Source organism: Cololabis saira, chromosome 5 (assembly GCF_033807715.1).
Source record: "Cololabis saira isolate AMF1-May2022 chromosome 5, fColSai1.1, whole genome shotgun sequence".
In the NCBI taxonomy this organism is placed as follows: domain Eukaryota; kingdom Metazoa; phylum Chordata; class Actinopteri; order Beloniformes; family Belonidae; genus Cololabis; species Cololabis saira.
The window spans coordinates 41361322-41373938 of NC_084591.1; the positions used below are offsets into that span (position 1 = coordinate 41361322).

Here is a 12617-nt window from a genome sequence, read left to right on the forward strand (position 1 = left end):
TGAGGGATGAGGATCTGGCAAACATACCCCGTTTGACCCGGAAATATTCAGCAGGGTTCGAACTTAAGAGCTGTTTGAACCAGGGACACTTGAGTGGACCTGACAAATATATGTGTTTGAAGGCCAAACAGTGCTGACGGCAGAGCTGCCATGGGGAATCTGACAGTAGAGCCTGATAGTCAGTTGCTCTCCACTATGCTGTCAGTTTAAATACAAAAGCACAATAAGCTCAGTCATCAAAGCAAAAAAAAAATTCAGTTCTCCACCCAAAGCTGGAACTCAATGAATTATTTTGTATCTAGAGGCAGAAAATACCCTACAGACATGCAACTATGTACATGCACCCAACACACAGACAGACCTCCATTATCCCATTCTTTAGCGGCGTAAGGTGGCAGGTACACTGACTGACAGAGTTAATTAGAAAGTTTAAGCAGCATCTCACTCCCCTGACCCATACAAAACCTGTCATGTTGCTTTGGTTCAATTGAGGGCATTGTCTTTTTTATTTAATTCTACTACCGTATCATGTGTCTCTGACTCATACTATAAAAAGCCCTGTGCAAGCTTCAAATACAATCTCAGCATCTTCTTTGTTTGTGGAGAGGTAGATTATTCTAAATCACAGTGAAACTCAGATAATTTAAGTAGAAACCCCGTGTCCGTGATAAAAGATAAAGCTGAAAAATGTCATGCTTTTGGCTTCTGTGAAAACCCTACGTCTCCTCCCTGAACCTTTTCAAAATGACATGTCTGTCAACACCTGAAATGAATGTGGTCGTCTGTCCATGACAGAGACGGCTGTGCCACGAACGACAGTCATAAGTAGTCCAAGACAGAAGCTTTGAAGTGAAACCGCAGTACACTCATTTCAACACAGTTCTCATGGCTTTACTTTAAATAGAGCATGACATCAGACCCTCTGTCGGCCCATCGGCTCAAGCCCAAAACAAATGTATCCAAAACAATGCCACATCTGGAGCAAAACGGAGGAGGGAGAGGGAGACAGAAGGAATGTAGCGGAAAAGAGGTTGAAAAGGGAAAGCATTCCTAAAGGTGTTTATCTCTTGGATCTGGGCCAAAGCATTTGGAGATGTGCCTCATCTATAATTTACTGGTCATTCTCGTTCAAAGATATATGCCTACAATGTACAGTCTAGCATCATTGAATAACAACGAAGTATGCATAAGCCATTCATTGTTTCTAATCTTTTATGGTGGTAACACATCGTTCCGTGAGGTCTTAAAGCGCTTGTACAAATTAGAACAAGTTCAGAGGTAACGGCAAAGTTTTACTGTATTTTTCGGTGTAATTTTCTCTACAGATACAAAAGCAGTTTTTTCAGAAAGTCCTCTCAGGAAGCCTGTTCTTGTTGTTAGTGTCAAAGGCAATCAGAGCCTTCCTGTAGCAGAAGGAGCAGAGGTGCAAGGCAAAAATTCAGGCCAATTTTCTGCCTATTGGATATAGTGTCTAATAAACAGATGGCTGCTGAGCCAATGGTTGTTTGTCAGCAGTCACATAGTATACCGCTCACGCTCTGACTCAGATGTTTGGGCCTGCAGTCAAAGACACATACATGCATGACGTAAAACACAAACTTGCAGAAAACACATGCACATTTTAATAAACTTGAAAATGAGTTTGAGCCGATTTATGAGAGGGCTTTGATTAAAGATGTGGCCTGACAAATAAAGATGTATTTGCAGAATGGAAAATATTCAGAATGTGTCCTGTTTGAAAAAGAGGGTGCAGATAGGGAGGAATAGGGGAGTAAAGGGAGGCAAGAGGAAGGGATGAGATGAGGGAACCTGGGAGGCTTGCCTCAAGTCATGTGTTTTACATCAATGTTACACTGACTGTGCTCAACTTCACAAACCTCTGCCTCCAAATCCCATATACAGGCCTAAGACTCTGTGTGGGATGCAAAGTTTGTCAATTGGCATGCCACTGGCAGAAGTGGGAGCGCAAGAGAGGATGGAATGTAAAGTAGAAAAACTATGATGCACCAACTCAGTATTAATTCTGCTGACCGTGGAAATCCTTGATGGGTTATACCTATCTGAAACATCAAGAGTCACACTGACTTGACAAATATCAAGAGACACAGCACTGTCTTGACATGTGGCCCTTCCATAAATATGTAAAAAGAGTCAAGATTTTATATAAAGAAATTAGTAAAACACATTTTACAGAAAATACAGGAAAAAAGTAGAGAATATTTTTTTTTAAACATACAGCTAAATATTACCCCACATCTGATTATCTGTATGAAGACATCTATGAGAGTTGAGCTAGAACAAAATTGACTGTAATCATTATATTGGTTTATTTACATATTGAGATGAAGTCAAAATGATATATGCTCAGAAAATGGGGTTTGGCCTTCTAATGGATCTACTGAAAATAAAAGAAAAAACTTGGAGCAACTGAGAGGATTAAAATATTTTTGATATATCATCTAAAGCTATAAAGAAGCAATAAATCGCTCTGCAGAAAATCTGTAATTGTTTTGTAATTGGCAGCATTATATCATCCAGACTTGCAGAAAAGGCATTCCTTGTTAAGATTGTTTGCTTTATTTACTCATGATCTCATGAAAAATATTTCCAACTATTAATTCATCACCGTTATCCTGAAAATAGGGGAAAATGTAACCACTGACACAAATATTAACATCTGCCCAGGTTGAAGTTTTTGATCAGCTTTCATGAATAAAGTTTAATGAAGGTCCTCTTAACCGACACAGTAGGGTCATGACACTATCAGTCAACATGGGAATGAAAGGATTCACAATCTTTAAAGTGTTAAGCAACCATATTACTTGTGTGAACAGCCCTTATTGATCTGCTAAGAAACCAACCTTAAAGACAGTATTGGATGTCTCAGCTGTTTCACGGTGTCAGTATCTGATAGGAGGATTATGATATATCCAGTGTTTCTCAAAGCTAGCCTTATTGCAGGGGATCAACTTATTTCATATTCAGGAAGGAATTCTCTTACAATAATAAAATGTACATCAATAAGAATAATACTGTAAGAAATCAGTGGCCTTTCTCAATGCTTAATGTGTCAAAGCAAATTTCCTCTAGTTGTGTCTTTTCACACTTTCTTCAGAGTTCAGGATGAAGTCAGCCTGAAAGCATGTCATCACAGGAATTGATTAAATAAGAAACACTTTAATAAAGACCAACATTTGCAAGAGATTATCCATATTTCTAACTGCCAGTAATCCTGGATGAGTGTGGTGGTGGAAGAATGAGGGTGGTCAATCTGCGGGGTCAATCTGGTTACATTAGCTGGCAGGAGATGGTGGGGGGGGGGGTCATGGGTCACAGTGCCCTGACAAACAACTGAGCAACCCAGAGAGGAAGTCAACAAAACATGCTTTCCTCTAAAGGCCTGGCAACAGCGGCTGCTGGCAAACATGTGCGTGACAAATGTATCGTCTGAATCAACTACAGAGCCTCAGTCATCACAATAAGGGGTTGCCACACAAATACGGAAGAGAGGGTGGGAGAGAATGCAGGAGGTGAGGAGAAACAGATGAGGTGGGAGTGGTGGCAGCACATACAGTATAATAAGACCCATACTGACAAGATACAAGGAGTATCGTCCATACGGGAAATGGAGAAAACGTAGCCAAACCTTCAATTGGAAGTCAAGTGGTGTTTTGGTTAGGAGACTTTAAGCTATAGTATTGCAAGATATAGTGAGCAGACTGCTTGAGAAGGCCCCAGAGTTATAAGGACCTCCTGCTGAGAAAATCATGGGAGAGATGCTGCTTTTAAGTAGACTGCAATCAAGCGGGTTTTACTGTAGGTTCTAATGTTTCCTTTTAGGGCGAGATGACTGAAAATCAGTCTTATGAAGGCCTCTTTTAGCCCAACTAAAATCCTATCCTGAGAGACCAGATTACAGTGAACTGGGAGGTCTTCACATTATGATCTCATATCCCTCTAAATTTGATTATAAGAATCCTTCTTCTGAATCTACTTCGTACACTACCAGTGTTTTCAGACAGTTTTCCTCATTTTCCACACTTCCATAATTCTATTTGCATAAGGCTTCTGTCTATCCTCCATCTCATGCTCCTCTTGTGTTTTTCTTTCTCCTTCCCTTCCCCTCGCCAGCTCTGGAAAGTACATTCACACAGTTCAACAGTGACACAAGGAGCGTCTCCTTCATGGCAGACCAAGGTTGTGTTTTTTCAATTAAGCCAGGCTCCTGTACATTTGGGAAACCATAATTCTCATGTCCCGGCAGAAACTAGTGGAAAGTCACATAGTTTTTTTTCTTTCCTTTTTTCTGGGAGAGGTATTGGAAAGACCCATTCCCCTTGAAGCATGTCACACTAGTAAGTATGAAGAATAAAATCGTAGGAAAACAACAGGAGGTGTTGATAGCAGCTCAAGGCCTCACAGAGGTGTATCAGGGTGCAAGAACCCCTGGGGTGAATGGGATCAGGAAGGAGGGAAGAGAAAGAATACAGATGGATGGATTTCCAAGGGAATTTGGATGAAAGTGTGTGTGTTGCAGGCCGGATCTGTATTGCCCAGCGGGGAGGGGGGACAGATCCAATGAAATCACTTCAAAGTCTGGTGTCACAGCTGCAGATACCTCTTGTCCTTCACAGGAATAAGTCTGTTGCATCCATCTTCCTATAATGACAATCTTCAGTTCAAATAAATACATCTCCACCTCGGTTGATGCTGAATAACAGCTTGTTTCACATTCTTAAAGTTCCCATTATCACTTGGTCAAATCAACAATGAGCTAACCTGACAAAAAAGCAACTCTGAACCTTACATATGGAGTCATTCGTGGTGGAGGGAGACATATGGTTTTTGAATGCAACAGTAAAGCTAACCCCGTCCTTGCCTCAGTGCTTTTTCAGAAGCTAAAGCCCCTAAATTCATGGGAGCACACGACCGAGGCATCAACATCAGGAAATGTGCTAGCTTTCCAAAAGCAAACACCTGCGGCTACAAACAGTATGGCATGAGATGGATGCGACATTATGATAGCTGAAGCATAGGAATATTATAAATGTAGCAATTGTAGCATGTAGCAAACAATTTTCTGAAACAACCGATAAAATAAAATGGGATAAAATGATCAGAACTTTGTTTGGATTGTTTCTTTACAAAGCTACACTGGAGAAAGTTATGTTGCATGAATAAATACCTGAGCCAAAGCAAATAACAATACGCCAAGTGCCATGAAACCGGACTGACGCTTTGTAAGTAGCAACATACAATCAAGTTTCTTTCTGTGTGATGCCCCCCCCCATAAAAACAATAGCAGTTCCCACTTGAACCACTTGAGTCTGCTGCTTCAATCCATCTTAGAAGGTACATTTTTAGCCTTGTTTCCAACTAGTGGTGCCACTGTTTTGAGTGACATGTGACAGTGAGTCTTTATTGACACACACAGCACAATATCAGCACAAAAAAGCGGACTTCCGTCCCCAGTTTTCCCCTTTCGTACAGACCAAACAAACGTGATGCAGTGCTGCATCAGTGTGCGCTTACAAACAACAAGCTGGTCCTGCGGAATCAGCTTCGTGACAAAAGCAGAACTGGTTGAATTGGTGTGTTCTACTCTGTCGTCTTACCCCACTGGTTGGCGGGCGACAATTTGACACCTACTTTGTGTCTGTACTTGAACAAACAATCCTCAGTACGATTACATGCACATCTACACCGAGCTATGGGCAAACGCGGGAAGAGAATCAAATTATTGAGTGAGGTGCATTCCACTCCGCGACGCTAGGTGGCGCTACAATCCCTTTCGCGCTGGCATTCTTCCGGTTAGTTTACTAACAAATACTAAACAAATTTGAAGCAGACGTAGAAGGAAGACAACAACACGCAAAGATATGAACATCAGCCATGCAGCAACTCTGTACATTTCTTACATACTAAACCTGATCATTTTGCACATAAGAAGGACGCAAAGTCTTCCACTTCTTCTTCTGCTAGTGTGTTGTTGTGATGCCGTGATTGTTGTTATTCCCGCTTCTGCGGTCTTGTAACTTCCGGATGGGGGAATCCCAAGCTGTCAATAGCTCGGCTAACCGCGAGTTTGCACATTCCTGAATAGAACGATTTAGAGCTGCGTAATCTGGCTCTAATAACTCGATTTCAAGAACTCCAGTTCGGTTCGACTACAGCTCGAAAAAGGTGTATAAATAAATGGCCTACATCTCCACAAATTCACAATTAGTACCCTCCCTGAGCTACTCTACCAACTCATCAAATTTCAGTTCCTGACTGGCAGGGCTTGGGTTATGCCTGGTAGGATAACCAGGTAGGATAACCAGGTAGGATAACCATGCATAGGGGAGGAACTATATCTCACACTGGCTCTAGGGAAGTGATGTTTAGAGAATCCTCAGAGTTCTTCATGGAAAAATCTACAGAAGCTTGAACGCCCCCACTTGTTGGTTAGCTGGGATAGTTTTGTGAACTAATCCAAGAGGTTACTTTGTTCATCCAATTTACTGAAAGAGTATAGCGTACAAAAACAAAAACATGGGACACACCGTTTATGCTGATTCATATAATAACTGTAAAAAGCTGAACTGGAAGGATGGACTCAATATTTAATTGTTACGAAAGTTGTAATTTTGTAATGGGAGAACTTCATCCTTTTCTCCAAAAGATGTCAGTCTCCCTTCCTTCTATTAGAAGCAATTCATCAGCATTAACAAAAATCCTTCTGTAATAGTGGTTTACATTTATAAATAAACTTTAGAACGGTGGATTCATTTGTATTCATGAGCATTTAAATGCGCATGCGCACATGCACACGCACACACACACACACACACACACACACACACACACACACACACAAGCACACATGCGTGTTAAGGGTGGGAGTGACCTAAACTGGACTGCCCCCATAACACCCCCGCCCCACCACAACAATCAACAGATACAGACAGTAAAGGACAGCACTCATATGGACAATAAAAGCAGCACATAAGGCAGTTCCATGTCTTACCTCAAGGGCAATCTGGTGAAGCCATCACAAGTGAAAGACTCATGGTTGTAGTGGTCCCACTCAGTCTGGGTTTCTTTGTATCTCTCAGCTGAAGCAGACGGGAGCCGGGGCACACGGGCGGTGCAGAGCGGAGCAGCTTTCAGCACACTTTACAGGCAAAGAAGGTTGTGGAGCTGCACAGACTCCAGCCCGTTCGCACACACTGCCTTCTGAGGATGAAAGAGAAGACTTCATTACCAACACAAGACCACGCCTCCACCCCTCCGGTCTCCCTCCTCCCAAGCCTTCTCCACTTCCCTCTCTGCCCTCCTCCTTCACTACCTCCCGGCTTCCCTTCCACACTCAGTCAGTAGCACGCTCCAGGGCCTGTCCCGGCCAAGAGAAGGAGAGCAGACTGCCAAAGAAAACCTCCTGTCCCACCGCCAGCCAGTGCCGTGTAGTTAGTGCAAAGCCAGAGGAACAGAGAGAGAGAGAAAGAGAGGTAGGAAGGAATTGGAGAAACCGAGAGGCCGTATATATCATTGCATCCACAAACTGTTATTTAAAGTTTTCACATGAAGTATACTGTTTCATATTTTTTTTTCCGTACAACAGTTCTGTTTGAGAAGCATATAAAAATGCAAAAGGTAGGTGTCTGTGTGTGTGTGTGAGGTGGTAAGAGAGAATGTTCAAATAAAGTCAAGGAAAACAGAAGTCATAGAATTAAATTTGGAGCAACTAGACTTGACACAATAGAGTAGAGACACGACCCAGACAGGCAGACAGGAAGACAGAATGGCACACTCAGAGTCAGACATTAGATCAATTAGATAGTTTCAGACAGAAAAGTAAAAAGAAAATCCACCGAGGGCTGTTGGAAGTTTTAATTGAGACTTACTGTTAGAAAAATCACATCAAAGACTGTCACTTTGTGTGTGTGTGTGTGTGTGTGTGTGTGTGTGTGTGTGTGTGTGTGTCTCTGTGTGTTTGGTTGCATATAAACCTGATTGTACACTAGTTCTTTGAAAGCTGCCTCCATGGTCAACACCCAGAAAGAGGCTGACAGTCTTTGTCCATCCTGAAAACTTCCTCACCCTCCTCCTCCTCCTCTCTGTCTTTTATCCTTTTGCCAAAGTGAACTCTCTCTCCATCAGACGGGGAAAAAGCCAGAGCTGTTTACTGTCTGTAATTATGAGGGGCTGGGTACAGTCAGCCCAGGCGAGCTCTGCACCCTGCCCCCAGTGCCACCACACACAAACCTAACTCTACCAAGTCGGCCAATTTAAACTGGGTAGTGGCACAGAGGGAGGGAGGGAGGAAGGGAGGGAGGTTAAAGTAAAGTTAAGGAAAACTGGAGGAAGGTGGAACTGAAAGTTCCAAGTCAACTTGTACTGAAGTCAAATGTGTAGTCAAAAAAAGAAAAAAAAAGGCCTTAAGAACTAACAGTATAGAACAGGGGTCGGCAACCCAAAATGTTGAAAGAGCCATATTGGACCAAAAACACAAAATACGAATATGTCTGGAGCCGCAAAAAATGAAAGGTCTTGTATCAGCCTTAGAATGAAGGCAAATGGTGAAAGGAGAAATGTCGAAAAAAAGTCAAAATGTGGAGAAAAAAGTCAAAATGTTGAGATTAATGTTGAAGTACAATCTCGAGAAAAAAGTTCAAATGTTGAGAAAAAAGTGGAAATGTCGAGAAAAAAGTCGAAATGTTGAGAAAAAAGTCAAAATGTCGAGATTAAAAAGGAAAGGAAAAAGGAAGAAAAAAAAGTGGAAAAAAGGAAAGAAAGAAGAAAAAAGAAAAAAAAACAAGAAAAGAAAGAAAAAAAAGGAAAAAAAGAGAAAAAAGAGAAAAAAAGAGAAAATAAAGACAAAGAAAAAGGAAGAAAAAAAAGAAAAAGGGGAAAAAAGGAAAAAAAAGAAGAAAAAAGCAAAAAAAACAAGAAAAGAAAGAAAAAAAGAGAAAAGAAATAGAAAGAAATAGGAAAAAAAGGAAGAAAAAAAGAAGCAAAAAAGAAGAAAAAGGGGAAAAAAAGGAAAAAAAGGTGAAACATTTTTTAAAAAGCTCCAGGAGCCACTAGGGCGGCGCTAAAGAGCCGCATGCGGCTCTAGAGCCGCGGGTTGCCGACCCCTGGTATAGAATAATCTTAAAAACCTGCAGTTGCAGGCTTATAAAGTTATAGCTGCCTGACATGAATGGCAAAAAATAAAGATCAAATGAGTTTTTTATACTAAAAATCTGATATATATTGCTCATCAAGTGCTAGTTCATATCATAGCAGTTATATCTTGAACCTGTTTGAAATTATTAATAGCCACCATGATAGCATATCACCACATCTATGTATAATGGCAATGAGCAAAAGAGAACTCTCTCTGGGAGCTGGTAGTAGTGGCATAGTAGAAAGTATTATCTACAAACTGTAGACCATGCCAGAAACAAAAAAATACAAAAAAACGACGTGATAAAAAGCAGCATTGTTTTCACAGTACATGATGAGGCAAGCAGGGATTATACAGATTTCTGGCAATCTCCCACACTAACATTAACACCTACACAGACCTTCTCTGTGGCATAATGGTGTCAAATTAACAGACGTCCACTAAACAGTACTTAAGGCTATGAGTACTTAAGAAAATGGCTCATTGTAAACAGTAAAAGCTCAGTCCTGGGGCTGGGGCTTGAGTAAAATGGCAAAGGGATGACAGATAGAGGAAATATCTGGTTTCAGTGGGCTTATATATACATACCTACATACAAATACAAGTACGTACAGTATGTATGTAGGTATGCATATTCTAAAATCACAGATATAGATAACACTTCTGTGCTGTTTTCAGTCTTTAATAAAAGGATTTAGTGAGATAAAAAAATCTAATCTGGCATCCGTAAACTGTTGATTGTTTACTGTCTACTATATAATCAAGTATTCTCATTACTGTAATGATAGTGGATCGATAAAAATGCACAAAGTGGTCATATGATAAGCTAAATTTGAAGCATCATGAGAGGGTGTCAGTCACACTTTGCTGCTAAAAGAAGTGATTGTGTTTTAGGATGTCGATATGGGATTGAGGATCATGCTGTGATTTAGTCAGATGACTCAATGCTCTCTTCAGCCACTAGAGGCTGGCCAGGGCTGTATTGTGGAAGCACTGTCAGTTTACTTTAGTGAGAAAGAGTTAAGCACAAGCGCAGACTCATATCCGGCACTTTACAAACCTCATTGTACATTTCTGTCTATACTTTTTACCTATCCTAAGTTCCTAAGTCACTTTTGTACACTCACCCGGCACTTTAAAACCTCATTTTGTACATTTCCGGTCTACATTTTATTTTACTGTTTATACTTTTTATTGTTTATACATTTAATTTTATTTTATCTCTTATATATCTGTTTTTATATTTGTATTGTGTTGCACCAATCCCCAAAACAAATTCCTCGTGTGAAAACTTGGCAATAAACCCTTTTCTGATTCTGATACTTCATGTATGTCTCTGTGTTTAAGAAAGTTTGAGCGTCTTTATATCTTTTGCATCTGAACTTCAAGCATCAAATAAATGATTTCAATACAGAGTAGTGTGCAAAGCACAGACGCAGCTCTGCAAGTGATTAGAAGATTCAAAATCAAAGATATTACAATTACAGTATCAGTTTATGTGTCACTTAATAATTGTAACTAAAACACACACACACACACACACACACACACACACACACTCACACTCACACACACACACACACACACACACACACACACACACACACACACACACACACACACACACACACCATATCTGGTTAGGAAAAGCAAAATGTAATATCATTTGAAAGGCAACACCTTTGAATATTCCTCTGATATTACATAAATAAACGTACACATGGAGAACGGACAGGAAGAGGAACAACACTACGATCTCACAGCAACTTTAGCACACAATAATCAGACGGCCTACTTGGTCTCTTTAGCTGGATTTTAAAAGCAAACATCTCACAGTCAGGCATCTTGCAATTCTGGCAACACAACAGGATGGGATAGGTCAACTGGAGTACCAGATTATAGTACAAAGCAAAAGGACTTAAACTTCCTAACTGCAAAAATGCTTGTGGAAATATCTGAAAACAAACCAAACTTGATGAATGGAACAAGAACATGAAACGTGATTTAAAGATTATGTAGTGCATCATCAGTTTGCACTTGGATGGCATTGTGGTTTCATTAGATTTCAGGATTAGAATATCAGATGTGAAGAAATTGACATTTCATTCTCAAAGCCCTGAATTGAAAGCTGAATCAGTGTAAATGAAGAGAATGGGGGACTTTCTGTGTTCTTCACACGGAACCTTTTGAGAGATTTATCAGTGTAGGATTGACATTTCCAGGACGAATATGGAGATTGTTTCAATCTTGTCCTGCAGCACGTACATTTAAGAGCAACAGCTGCTTGTAATTTTTCTTGTTTAAACAAGTATGCTTTGGTCATATTGGGGTTTAATTTTATGCCTTTCTTCTGAACAAGTATAGACACTCTGCCAGCCATCTAAGGTGTCTTTATGGTTCTCTCTCCGTCCAATTCACTACAAATATATTGTAAAACACCATTGCTTAACTTATAAAATCTTTTAATGGCTGCAAAATATTCTAACCTCCCCTCAGGGAGTAACAACAGGGTCAAAAAACGAATTAAACTGTGACTGTTTAGAAGCAATGCGTATGTAGGCATTTATTGCCCTATTGGACTGCTACTAAATATATTTCCCTATAGGGAAGATTTAAGAGAAACATGTTTATATTCACCTTACCTAGCTATTTGTTGTGATTTTTTTTTTTTGTGGCTTCCAATAACTACTTGTGTTTCTTTTTCTGCTGCTGAAGATTAAACTAGTCTCAGGTTACTGGTTACTACAGCTTGAAATGTTTTTAATGTCTGAGAAACAGTCAAAGCTCTGCTTTCCTTCCAAGTGGTAAAATTATATCTACAACCTGATTTTGCCACAGCTGCGGTGAGAAACTTAGAGTAGCAGGGTTACTCCAGGTCATGCTGGTGACACACCCAGTACACCAATGAAAGGCCTCTCCATCACCACCAACACAAACCCTCCTGTAACTGTCAATTTAGGCCACTGAGTGTAGGCCCTGACTACATCTGGTGACTCCATCCCATGACTCATTGACTGTTAAACACCTGAAATGTCCAACATAAACAATTATATCAAGACTTAACAAATTGAGAAGACAGTATTTGACAACCACGAGGACTGATTCTATGAGTGCACTGGGACAAGAGAGCACTGTTGATGAATGAGATTGAGGGGTTTGCACCAGCCCCCCAGTCTCGCGCTCAGAAGGTGTGCCGATTTTTTCCAGTGGCCAGCCGCGGTACTGCAACAAAAAATCCCATGGGGCCCAGAAAGCTTTTTTCCCATAGACCGCAATAGTAAAAGAGAAGCCTCTAAAACTGTTCACAGGACACCTCCAGCTGTAATCACCGGCAATAACTAATCTTTGTATTCTATATTTTTAAGTCATGGACTTTATATCCGTCAAAAATGTTTTATAACGGCCAGAAAAGTCAAAGAAAAGTCTCTTTCTGGGCGTGACGTCACGGCCGTGTCGGTGCCATTGA

The 12617-nt window shown here is 40.5% G+C and overlaps 1 protein-coding gene across 1 annotated transcript in view; it reads right to left on the minus strand.

The window, feature by feature from the left end:
• LOC133444388 (zinc finger protein 469) overlaps positions 1 to 12617 on the minus strand; it is a 269822-nt gene that overhangs the window by 45598 nt on the left and 211607 nt on the right. Inside the window, exon 4 of the mRNA XM_061722144.1 lies at positions 7010 to 7218. The gene's annotated coding sequence lies outside the window, so the exon portion shown is untranslated. The remainder of the gene's footprint in view (positions 1 to 7009; positions 7219 to 12617) is intronic.